The sequence below is a fragment of the Ornithodoros turicata genome, chromosome 10 (genome assembly GCF_037126465.1).
Source record: "Ornithodoros turicata isolate Travis chromosome 10, ASM3712646v1, whole genome shotgun sequence".
NCBI lineage: Eukaryota > Metazoa > Arthropoda > Arachnida > Ixodida > Argasidae > Ornithodoros > Ornithodoros turicata.
In genome coordinates this window covers 12,154,363-12,167,916 of record NC_088210.1, presented here as the reverse complement: position 1 = coordinate 12,167,916, position 13,554 = coordinate 12,154,363, and the positions used below count along the sequence as shown (strand labels likewise).

At 45.0% G+C, this 13,554-nt stretch overlaps 1 protein-coding gene across 3 annotated transcripts in view; it reads right to left on the bottom strand.

Annotated features, from left to right (window-relative positions):
* LOC135370367 (nitric oxide synthase-like protein) overlaps nucleotides 1-13,554 on the bottom strand; it is a 346,321-nt gene that overhangs the window by 175,295 nt on the left and 157,472 nt on the right. The window lies entirely within an intron of this gene.

Below are 13,554 nucleotides of genomic sequence, written 5' to 3'. Positions count from 1 at the left end.
TCATTCGCAATTATAGTAATTTAGAGCGGCTCTATTCGTAGCATTTATCCGCCAACACTTGTGCGGTTAGATGCTGCGCGTGTAGCGTGTGCCACAGGACAGGAAGGGTGTCACCGTTGCCTAAGAAGGCTCCGAGTCAGCTTGCAGAGACCCGGAACGGACTGGAACGACAGCGCAATGCAGACATGACCATATAGTCGTTATACGTCTACTTTTTGCAGCCCTCAAAGCCGTCGTAAACGCACGGCCTGAATGTAGATCTATTGAAAGGGTTCAATCGATCATAAAACAGAAAAATATGACCACGTCCACGCTAGTGTATGTTGTTTTAAGCACGCGCAAGAAAAACAGAGCTTTGCGCATTGCGCACAACCATCACGCTACCCCGTATGTACGTAAAAGCGACAGTGTACGATATGCTAGAACTCACCAGTAATGGTGCCATGATGCTTCGAGCTCACAATGAAAATAACGATCGCATGCCTTCACAACGATACGTTCACACAACGGTGCGATCACAACGATACGTGCGGCCAAAGAGGTTCGGCTACTTTTCTTCCCTCTATCCCAGAAAACCATCAACATCCCGAGGACATCCCAATTTGGTCCTAACGTCCAGATCCACGATGGATGTCGAGCGGACATCCCCTAGATATCCGAAAATATCCAGCTCGTAGCTGTTCCTCGCAGGGATTAGACGCACGCGTGTTGCTTTGTTTTTGCTTTGCTTTATTTTGCTTTATCTTTCTATTATATTGTTTAGGAATAGCAAGCCGGCCTTTGGTCAGGCTGACCTTTCCGTAATAATCGTTGATTGATTGATTGACTGATTATTTAAAAGAAAACCAGGGAGAAATTCAACTTGTCTCCTGACTAGTTCTGCTACTCCCAAAACAAAACAACAAAGAACCAAAAACAAACAAAGTATACCGTAATAATCGTTGAGTTTGAGTTTGATTATAGAAAAAAACCCGGAAGATATTGAATTCGTCACTGACGAATTCTGCTACTCCCACAAGGAGAAAGAAGAGGAGAAAAGGAGAAAGAAAAGAAAAGAAAAGGTGAAAAGCTAAAAATAGAAACACATCACCCCTCCCAATCACCGAACTGTACGTACATATGCGTAGCTACATCCCCTACAAGTGAGCTGAAGTGCAAGAAACAAAACTGCAACGGGGAACTCGACGACACATAATAATCGACCGTAATAATCGTATACCCACCTTCCCCATACATTGGCTCAAAAGTAACACGCGCATATATGTAGATTGAAGGTGTGTTCTCTCGTTTCTCCGAAGTTTCTCGAAAGTCTCGATCTTCTCGTTTGATAGCCCCCTTTCAGTACCGTGCACACCTAGTAGCCGTCCTGACACACCAGTCGACGGAGAAGCTTCGGTCCATGAATCATATATTACGCGGAGTGCGCGCAAGGTTCGATCGGAGACGACTGTTGCGTGGTGTCAGTCACGCCATGACCCCCCCATAATTTTCCCCAGGGGAGAATTCCTCTCCCCCTTCCCGGCCACCCTCGGTTGAGAGCAGTCTATAGCCGAAGAGATAGTTGTTATCAGATTAAGTTCTGTCTTTTTAGAGTGTAGCACACGCCTCAACTTTCTTATGGGTTTCAACTTTCATGATTGAGAGGCGGGGGAGTGGGAAGAGAGTGGGAAGTGTCGTATAGTACAATCAGATAGTACCATGCTGGTCGTTAGAGTAGAATTGTTTAAAAAGAACAGAGGGCGGGGGGGGATATGTTTATTACGAAAAAAAAAGAAGCAAGTAAAAAGGAAAGGTCTACCTGGCAGAAGCCGACTTGCTATTCCTTGTAAACAAAAAAAAAAGGAAAAACAGAAACAGAAAAGGAGAAAGACGCAAGCGGCACATGGGCAGCAAGGGGGGCATGAGGTTGCAACGTTTGCAACCGTGTATTGGGGTGTGATGTGAAAAAGTCATCGGGGGGGGGGGATTTATTGGCAGAACGAAAGAAGAGAAAATAAAACAGAGGGATGGGGAAGGGGGGATGTCACTTCTGTAAACAGTGTTCACATCGAAAAATCAAACACGTTCGTAATCACAGCACCTGTAGAGCATATTCCGGAATTGTCTCACCTTAACAAATGACAGACGTTCAAAAAGTCTGGAGGTCGAAATTCAAGACACTCTTCTGGCAACACACATTAGGAAACAACTAATGAATGTTCACACTCTCTGGCGCAGAACTATAGCTTCTGTCTTCAATACATTCCGGTCGAACGTGTTCAGTTAACACTTTCTTCTTTAAGCAAAAAATGCGCGTCTCATTCCGTTCCCTTGGGTGCAACTTATCTTGGGACTGGCGCCATGGGGCCATTAATTACAAATGCCACCGGTCCCTTTTGTTGGCAGCTCTCTGGGACAAAGCCTGACACGAACTTGCGTTCGTGTCTGAAAGGACTGCTTTTTCTCGGGGAGTACTAGTGTCACTGAGGAACAATGAGCACGCCGAGCGTCATGCGGATTTGGATCTGGCATAATTTAGCTGCGCGTACTTCTTGTGCCTCAGAATGAGCTTAGTTTTGACACTAAGTGGTTACCCCAGGGGGTGCCCTATAGCACGTACTGGCCCATAGGCGATAGCGTGTCATGCGAACACAATGCATTCTGAACAGGTTCTGGTAATGCGGATGTCAACCTATACACGTTACAACTCCGCATTCATCGTCTCACAATAAAGTTGTCGTTGTTGCTGCTGCTGTATATACACGTTACCGTACAATGCGATCGTGTACCTGTTGTACAAATCATAAGTGATAACACTCTCATTCAATGTATTGTTTACACTAATTCGCGCGTTGTTATGTCCATTTGCTTTGGTGCGTCAGTGCCGAATTTCGATCAAACGATTTTGACGGTATACTATCTTGGCCACTTCTGCTTTCCAAAACCACACTCTCGTCAGATCTCTGCACTGATCACATTTGTACACGAAGAAGCTTTACTCGAAAACGAAATACCCTAGCACTTCTGCGTACCTATAGCGCGCGTTACCAACGTAATACTCAAGCTAAGATGTATAGGCCTAAGCGCTTGCTGCAACGCGTGCTCCGGACTGAGGAAACCAGTTGTTGCTCAGTGGGGTGTATATATTGCCGTCGACTCGCAGAAGCGCCGGAACGAGCCTTTGATAGCGTCCTATTCCCTTTACCACGGACCTCTATAGAGATGTCCCCTATCCGATATAGCGAGTTATCCGTGTAAAAAGAGACATATAGGCATTGGTGGCGTTTCAACGTCTGTTCAAGATCCCTTTCTTTGTTGGCAGATCCGTTCTGCTGCGTCAATAGTTTTCAACATATGCGCAAACAAGTAGGCATTAAGGCCTTTTAGTACGTTAAGTACGTTAAGGCCTTTTCATTAGGGCTCCTTTACAGTACCATAGGACACCTTCGCGAAAGGAGTTCGTGACGGTGACACACGGCAAGAGCGAACTCCTTTTGGTGTTTCGTTCGAAAAATATACCCAAAGATGTCGTGCTCTAGATATTTCCATTAGAACCGGCCTACACCTACGACATAGTATAACAATTGACCAATGAATTCGAAACACGTAATGCAACTGCAATATCTGCACGCAGACTCGCGTACTTGAAAAATAAAAACGTGGTCTCTAGCCTTCGTTCGAGAGTATCGTCGTCGTATCACCCTTCGTTCGAGGGTACGCCATGCGCCTTTACAGATGAAAAGGAGGTCGCCGATCTTAGCTTCCGAAAAGGACCGCTCCGTAAAAGGATATTCTCCTTTGCCGTGTTTCGCGTCACGCAAGGCCTTTATTCCGTTAAGTGTCCTTTTGTGTAAAGGAGTTCAAACGTGCCCGTGCGTCAGGGGTATTAGTCTGTGCTAACACCGCGAGGCGGCTGTGACTATGCCCGACTTGACCTGACCCTAGACCTGGACAGATTGAGAGAGGGCATCTGGAATGAGTGAGAGGCAGGATGAGTTTATATGCGTCCCGGGCCGTACAAGGAGTTTTAAAATGTCTGTCAGTTGTCAGTAAGCAGTTGTAGCGTCAAGTCTTCGTCCCTCGTCTTTGGCTGTGTTCTTTTGTATCTAATATGTACCAACTACCCCACATGAACACGTTAGTGACTTCCGGGGCAACGATGCCGACATCTATGTGGAAAGTCTCCCGCAGAAACTCATGGAAAACCTGAGACGGCACAGCCAGTGGGAGGATTCCAACCCACTACCTCCGCATCCCTTTGCAGTCATTTAATGTGTCAAAGGACACTTGTGCAGTACAATTTCAATACAGTGTAGCACGAATGGAATGCACGAAATCCTTACACTTTCACAAGCCAAACGAGCTTCAAACAACAGCAACTTTATTTTGGCTTTGGAGAGTTGGGGAGTTTCATCGCCACAGGCGATACTCTACCCCATTGCTCGTGGGAAAGTGGGGAATAAAATAACGAGCCCCTTCACAATAACGATCGAAGTCCGATGGTGTCCAGAAATGTCAGAAGAGCTTTGAGCGCAGAGCGTTGCGGGCTTCAAACAAGCTATATAATAGCGCGCAATGTTCGTCATGTACAAAGAACAAAGAAACCCACAAAAAGAACGACACTCTGGGAAGCCAGTGGCAATGCAAGGAGACACGGCCGCGGTGGACAGTAATGTACCACGTCGACTACCGTCGGAGGAACTCTATATTGATGGAAAGTGATATTCTCAGGCTGGAACACAGAAGAAAGGACAAACACACAAAGCCTCATGTGCCTAAGAACAATGAAGGAGGAAAGACGGAAGTCACTGAAAACGCAGAAGATGTGGGTTCGAGCCCTGCAACTGGCTAACCTTTCTTCTTTCAGGGCTCTATCTCTTGAAGCGTAACAAGCTGGGTCTCCAAGAAAACAAATATACCCTTGCATGACCTCTGGTCTCCAATCAGCACGCGAATGCAGTACCCACTCAGTCAACGCAGTGGGTACTGGGATAGCCAGTCCGATTTAGTCGTGCCTCACCTCTTTTTTTTTCTATCCATCACCATAACCATCACCACCAAGCCACTGCCCGCGTGTGAACTAGAGAAGCTCAACGGCAGCGAAATCAGGTATGTGCCCCGGATGAGAGGACACATCAAGAAAGGAACATTTCCGTGCAAGGTTTCACTTTTGAACGTGAAACAAAATGTTGCACTTTTTTTTTCTATCAGCACTAAACATATCCCCCCCCCCCCCGATTTACACATCCTTCTAGCTCTAATTTTGACAGTACTTTCTCGTTATTTTCGTCTAAACATGTTAATTATTTTTCTTCTCGTTTTATTTCCAATGCGCAGGCGACATGGCACCCGAAAGCAACGTAAAAATCCAGAAGCAGATGCCATATCGTTCAAAACTTGTGTTGATAAAGACAACGCGCGAAGCAAAGTGGTCGCAAGTCGTTGCTGTCCTTGGCAACGACGTCTGCTAATTACCTACGCAAAGAAGGCAGCTTGGTTTATTATTGGAACAAGATGAGAGTACACATGGGAAGAGCAACAAAGTTTGCGCTTCTTGTAGTTTTTTATCGACAGCTTAGAAGCGGTAGCTCATTTGAGCTAAGCGTCGGAGCGCAGTCTCGTTCAAGTGCTTTGGCTTTTACAGCTCACTTTAACAGTTACACTGTTTCTTAGCCGCTAATGAAAGACGACTTTGAGAGTTTCGCAATGGCTACACTCTCAAAAATGAACTTCACCACATAGCACGCTCCTAGCCAACCATCATCCCGAATGACAACGTTCTCGCCCCCGATTTGTTGAAAACGAGAGGCGGAGCCTATTTTGTGCTCATTATGTACGGCACAAAATAGGCTCCGCCTCTCGCTTTCAACCAATCGGGGGCGAGAACGTTGTCATTCGGGATGATGGTTGGCTAGGAGCGTGCTATGTGGTGAAGTTCATTTTTAAGAGTGTAGTTCCACGCCTTTAAAACCGAACTTCTCACTCGTTGAATACAAACCATTGCACAGAATGTTGTGCACCTCTATATCACTTGTGATTTTTTGGAAAGCGAGAGGATCACGCCGTTTTGTGACAACTCACATGATTGCCATAAGTGTCACAAAAAGCCTACGTCTCCTATTTTCAACCACACTCTTAGGAAAAAAAAAGGATGGGACAGTTACGCATTTTAGGAAGTAATATAGTTGTCGCATATGTTGTGCCCAAAAGGTTGCAAAGTTCTATACCTTACTACCTGGTTGCAGTCGGCACAACAGATCAGCGCACGTCCCAAAACAAATTTTAGTTGCAGTTAACTCCGTTGTACACAATGTGCTCAATGTCCACTGCACTGTCAATGCTGGGAAAGCAACACTCCCTGAAAGTGCTTCGCTTCTGTGCTCCACTCAACGCAGGGAAACATCCCACATCATCATCATCATCCATTCATCTATGTTGTTGTTGTTCGCTTCTGTAGTATGTAAGAACGGTGCTTACACACATTTTGTACAACAACTGTAAAGAGACGTTAACAGGCATGGTTACCACCGTTTTTCGCCCTTTATCAGACGCTATGTTGACCTAGGTAATCACTTATAGCAGATACCACCTTTTTTTCGCGCCATTTTTTCTTAGAGTGCGCACTATGAGGGGAGAGAACTATGTCATGCGGGATGCTGGTGAGCTATGATCATGTTACGCGCGGTGAAGCTCTGTTTTAAGAGCGTATAGCCGACCATCATCCCGAATGACATCAACACACACATACATTGGATGATGATGATGATGATGATGAGGTGGGCGGTTCACCTTCAGCTGAGGCGGTACACTGCCCTATTGCGCATTGGGAACGGATGAGGGGATGGTGATGAGCGCTTTATCAGAGAGCCGTCACCACAACGTCAATAATCGACTGAATACGTATCACAAAACGGGTAGGCCTTCCGTTCTCAACAGACGATGATGAGAGAAGGGTGTCATTCGCGATGATGGTTAGCTAGGAGCGTGCTATGCGGTGAAGTTCATTTTTAAGAGCAGTATCGAGCACATCCTACTGCATTGCTGTGCATATGCTGCGGTGCGGGAGAAATATACCTTGGCCATTGCAGGAACTGTACGGTGAATGATGTCCTATACATCCCAAAGGCTCTTTCACGGAAAGACACTCCAAAAATTCGCAGCCTCGTCTACTTTCTCCAGGAATCTGACCTCGCTCAAAGGCTATACTGCTCAGACTTCTCGGCAACTCTGCAGTGACAGCCCTAAATCTTAAATTTCGGCCGTCATCATTCCTTTATCCGTTATCACACTATATCTCCTACAGTCGTGACGCAGCCCACATATACGTGAGGCCAACAACGGCAAGCCGGTTCGTCACCACCACCATCACCTAATTTTTAAGAGTGTAGGGTTAAATTAATTCAATTAACGCAATTAACCTAATTTTTATAACTAATAATTACTTAATTCATGTCATATAATTAAGTCGTCTCAGTAAACGCTACGCCCAGAACCTCGTGGACCTCCGCAAGAGAGAGAAAGCCCCCAATTTTTTTTTCAATCTTGCAAACACACACACACACACAAAAAAGACATGAAAGGAAAAAAATCGTCTATTTTCCAGGAGTTCAAAATTTCCAGAAATTTTCTATCTGTACACGGAGCAACGCGGCCAATTTGCAACACAGTGTCGACAACACTTTGCACCGTACAATCCACACGTAGTGGTGCGCAGTGATGGCAGTGCTGCCGTAGTCGGCCAATACGACGGGGATATTGACGGGGATATTCAGGAGCTATCCCATCGAAAAAAAATAGCCGAACACCATGCTCTGCGGAGCTCCTAGAGGATAGCGTTCCAGGAATTTTTCAGCGCAATCGTTGTCAGTCCGACGAAAGGAGGTTGGAAACCCAGCCCACACCAGCATCGCAGAAAGAGATAACGCAGGCATGGGTTATCGCGTCCGGCTCTTTCCTGGGATAATGCTTTCCCTCTCCCAATTTCAGGACCTGTCTCCTTTTCTACTCTCACTCTGTGGGCTGTGCACTCTAAAAACTGAATTTCACCGCTTAGCACGCTCTGCGCCAACCATTGCATCGAAAGATAGAGTTATCGCTTCTGATTCAAGGAGAGAGGGAGGCGTACGCCTTTTTGTGTCAATTTGGATATATGATAATTGACACAAAAAGGTGTACGCCTCCCTCTCTCTTCGTATCAGAAGCGATAACCCTACACTCTTAAAAATGAGTTTCACCACATAGCACGCTCCTAGCCAACCATCGTTCCGAATGACAACGTTCTCGTCCCTGATTTGTTGAAAACGTGGGGCGGAGCCTATTTTGTGACACTTATGCTGTTCATAATTGTCACAAAAAAGGCGTACGCCTCCCGTTTTCAGCAAATCAGGGAAGATAACGCTATCATTCGAGATTATGGTTGGCTAGGAGCGTGCTATGCGGTGAAGTTCATTTCTAAGAGTGTATCATTCGTGGAAATGGTTGGCGCAGAGCGTGCTATGCGGTGAAGTTCAGTTTTTAGAGTGTGTTTAGAACCTGCTTTTGTCAGCAATTGTGCTGAAAGAGTCGTCGCGGCGTTATGGTCTGGTGCTCCGAAAATCATGATGTTCCGCTATTTTTTCTGATTGAATAACTCCTCAATATCCCTGTCAATTACAATGAATTTAAGTGAATTCGGCACGCTCTTGATATTGGCGGGATCAAAAAGTTACTTTTACTTGGCAAATTTCCGAGTTCAGCTCGCAAATATTTACGTGATTAAACTTACGATACACGACATTCACATCAGGACGTGGCACAAACTTAGTACCGGAGTTGTACACGTTACTCGAAAAAAGTAATTGATTACAATTACTGTTACTACTGCGCGAAAAGTAATTCTTTAGCGTTACAAATTACTTCATCAAAAATGTAATACGTTACCGATTAAAAATGTAACGCGTTACTTTTCCCGTTACTTTTAAATTGTCTCGCCTCCTGTCCCAGATGAGGACGACCGTATAGGCGTTGAAAAATCCGCTCGTTTTGTTACTATTGTTACTGTTGCTCCAGTAGGTCGTGGTTGTAAGGAATTATCGTATTACTGTGCGTCCTCTGTGGACCTCTGCGTCATTGCTTCAGTCGAAGATCGGGCTTGCTGAAAAGTGTTGCCCTTGTTGACAGAAGGTTAAAAAAGTAATCGATTACTCAGTAATTGATTACCGAAAATTGTAATCAGATTACTTGGAAAATTACTTGCTCACAAAATTAATTGATTACGTTAACATTTACTGAAAAAGTAATTGATTACTAGTAACGCAATTACTAGTAACGCGTTACGTACAACTCTGCTTAGTACGAACAGATGCCGTCGGCCACATGATTCTATAGGTGGCGTAGTTTCTTTATATATAATTCAGTGACACGTTTTCTGGGACACCCAGTATAGCCACTACATAGGCCACGGGCGCTGGTACATCCACACATGGTCCCGTGCTGGCCGAGCGCAGCCTCTAAGGAGGAGAATCGAAATGTTTGCGTCGACACCTGTTTCTGAGCGAGCGATCCGTTAAGTGTCGCTTCCACCCTGATTATTCCGCGCTCATAAGCGATTAGCCGCACAGCCCGTCGTCCGTTGTTGGCTTACACGGCAAAAATTTCCACGCAGCCGCCGGTGTAAACCACGCTGGGCTCCTTTCTCGGTGATCATCGACTGCGCCGACAGGGTTCGTATAGCTCCCTTATTTAATGGCTCTTTTCGTATGCATGGATGCACTCTCTGCAGTCATATGGAGAGTCCTTATACGCATTCAAATGACGAGAAATTTGTTATTCCTGGGATAAGGTGTAAGAAATATTCAGCCCGTCCATACGTGCTATACGGAGCAGGTATAACAGGTACAAGTACGTGCCTGCCTTTCCTAACGGACATTATTTGCACCTAATAGGCTTGTAAGCGTATGCGCCTTCTACAAATCATGTACTGAGGGCACCTTGAGGTACAGGAATGTGGCGAAGGTTCAAGCTGGAACATTTAGTAAAGAGATCAGCTTCTTCTCAATTTCTTTTTTTTTTTTTCGTTGCGCTAGCCTATTTTCTCAGTCAAACGTGCTACTTGTTTTTTGTTGTTGATTTTTTTTTCGCAGAAAAAACTCGATTAATGACATTACGGACGTTAAGGACGAAGAGAACACCGATAACACGTACTCGTGTTACATGTGCCAAAGAATTTGTGAAGGAGTTTTGTCTCAGAAAAGGGGTTAGAAAATCGCTGCACCCATTATGTATGCGAGGGGAACAACAACAACTATACATGAATGACCAAGGAATGAGGTGATTTCACCGCAACAATTGGGGTACACCACCGCGTGCTGACGCCGCGTATACGCACTTGACTGATTGATTGATTGATTGAGATATAAAGGAGATGTGAGACCGGGTCGGGTCAGGCTACTTCAGTATACTCGAGAATAGAAAAGAAAGTAGAAAGACCAACGTCGAGGTGACCAAGCTACATAAAAAGTTTAAAAAAAAACGGCAAACAAAAAAATAACAAGCAGGGTCCGCTTCCCGAGACTCAATAAATGTGTTGTCGTAATTGTATGCCATATATTATTAGTATTATTACGTGTTGAAACGATGGAAGGGAATACTCCGCGAATATTGACGGGTGATCGGAGCAGAACACGGCTCGGAGTCCAGGCTTTGTACAAGATGCTCATAAAATGTATTTAAGTTTAAGTTACTGAGTACTGAGGAAGGAAGTAACTGAGTGGTGTATACTAAACACCCAATCTTGAAAAGTATTTAAGATAGAGTATTAAATGCTCTTAAAAGTAACTCGTTACTTTCAATATCCCTTGGCGTCGCTGTTGTAATTCGCTATCAAAGAAATACGGAGCGCGTGAAGTTCAAAATGGCATCATCAAAAAAACTTTATTGGCTCGCTGGAACAACTGCGTTTAAAAATTACTTTCTAATAGCTTGCCTCATTTTTTAAACACATTCCCCCAATACTGAACAGGCGCTCTACACAGACGCGAACGAATGCACTACAAGAACGACAGACTCCTCCTTATCGTTGCTTTAACCTCATAAAGGGCTATAATATGTTACTCGCCCTCCCTCGATACGGCTTTCGGCAAGGGTTTTTCATCCTGCGTGATGAGGGGGGGGGGGGGGAGTATGTGTATTTAAAAAAACAAGAACAGGAAAGGTAGGGAATGGGTAGGGTAGGGTAGGAGTGATACGGGTCTCAATGGTTTACCCCACATACACAACACATCGTGTCGTGCCTGCTCCCAAGCCCGAGGCGCTGAACGCTACCCCTTTCCAAGAGGAACCCCCCCCCCCCCCCCGTGGATGTCCCGAATATCTCATACCCCTGCCACACGTGGACTCTTCAGTGATCATTGAAACCAATCGTCATTGAGCACACGCGTAGTGCCATCTGGGGTGTAACGTGTCAACCTTTCAGGGAGCATTGGATCCAATGCTTTTTGCCAAGTTGACACGTCACACGCGTGGTGGCGCCACGCGCGTGTTCCATGACGATTGGCTTCAATGATGATTGAAAACTGCCCGTATGGCAGGGGTATCAGACGCTAAAGCATATGTATACAACACAAAGCGCCATTGCCGTGACAAAAGAGAATCCTTCGCTCCACCTCCGTGTCACGCACAGAGAAGTATCTTCAAAGTAACTTGGAAAGTTACTGCAAAAAGTATGTAAGTTAGATTGCTAAATACTGAGCTTTGAAAGTATTTGCAAGATACCAAGCTACACGCAAAAGTATTTAAGATACGCAACTTCATTTACTATGTGAGTCCGTTCGGAGGTATTGAATAATGCTATTTGTTCGATGCGGTAGCTCCGGCATTTTTCTGTGGCTTCCTAATGGTACACTCTTAGAAATAAACTTCACCGCATAGCACGCTCCTAGCCAACCATCGTCACGAATGATATCGCCCTGATTTTGTTTAAAACGGGAGGCGTATGCCTTACTTGTGACAATTATGAATAGCACAAGTGGCACAAAAAAGCAGTGATGGGCAGAAACTACTTTGAAAGTTGTTTAACTACAACTACTAGCTACTTGTATTAATAGTAATTGTGACTACAAACTAACTACTTTTTAAAACAGTAGTTAACCTACAGCTCCAACTACACTCTTAGAAATGAACTTCACCACATAGCACGATCCTAGCCAACCATAATCCCGAATGACAACGTTCTCTCCCCTGATTTGTTGAAAACGGGAGGCGGAGCCTATTCTGTGCCGTGCATAAGGGATACAAAATAGGCTCCTCCTCCCGTTTTCAACAAATCTAGGGCGAGAAAGTTGTCATTCGGGATGATGGTTGGCTAGGAGCGTGCTATGTGGTGAAGTGCATTTTTCCTCAGACGCTTTCAGACATATGTCGGCACAGTTCCCTTAGAAGTCGGCCCAGGACGCACATTCCCAGGGCGTCAGTCGTGACGTTGCCCACATACGTGAGGCCGACAACGGCAAGCCCTATCGCCACCACCGCCACCACCACCACCATCATTTTTAAGAGTGTACTACGAAGTAGTTTCAATTACTTTTGCAACTACATTTTCTGTCCAAGACATAAATGTTGGTTGGAGGTAGCTAAAATGGTAGGTAATTGGGCACAAAAATCAAGTTATTTGACTAGGAACCTTTAGCTTTTCACGTTCCCAGATAGGACGCGATGAGGGCAGAACTTGCAGGATGCAGCGAAGTTTTTGCTTCCTGCTCTCACGTTGGCATACTTATAGTAGTGTTCAATAACGAAAGAGTCCATCCCTACAACATTAACAATCAAACAGGACGCGAAGAGACACAGCAATGGGCGTGCAAGACACAACATGTTTTTTGCCTAGATTGGCGTGGATCGGAGTGGCTTGGATCGTGGCTTGGCGCTTGTCTTCGGTCTAAGCCGTGTCCAACCTGCCGACTGCCGACTCCCGACGGCAGTTTCGTAGTTAAACTACAGTAGTTAACTACGAAAAATGTAGTTTAACTACTAGCTTCTAATTACTATCCGTTGAGTAGTTGCAATTACCCCGTAACTACATAGAAAGTAGTTTAATTAGTAGTTAAACTACATGTAGTTAAACTACTGCCCATCACTGCAAAAAAAGGCGTACGCTTCCCGTTTTCAACAAATCAGAGCAGATAACAGTACCATAGGAGATGATAGAAGCGTGCTATGCGGTGAAGTTCATTTTTAAGAGTGTATGGCATGTACCTCTGCGCGCATCGCATAGGCTATCTTATCGTATATCCTATTTCGCCGGTGGTGTAAAAAATCATAAACCGAGTAGGCACTTATGTACACGCAGTGCATAACTTGTAATAAACTTCCTTAAACAACATTATGACTTTTCCGAAAAATGTTCACCCGTTTTGATCCATCCGGTACATACCGTACACTATTAAAAGAGAACTTCACCGCACAACACAATCCTACACTGTTAAAACAGAACTTCACCACATAGCGCACTCCTAGCCAACCACCATACCGAACGATATCATTCTGTGTCATGATTCGTTCAAAACAAGGGGAGGAGCCCATCTGGCACAAGCATAATGT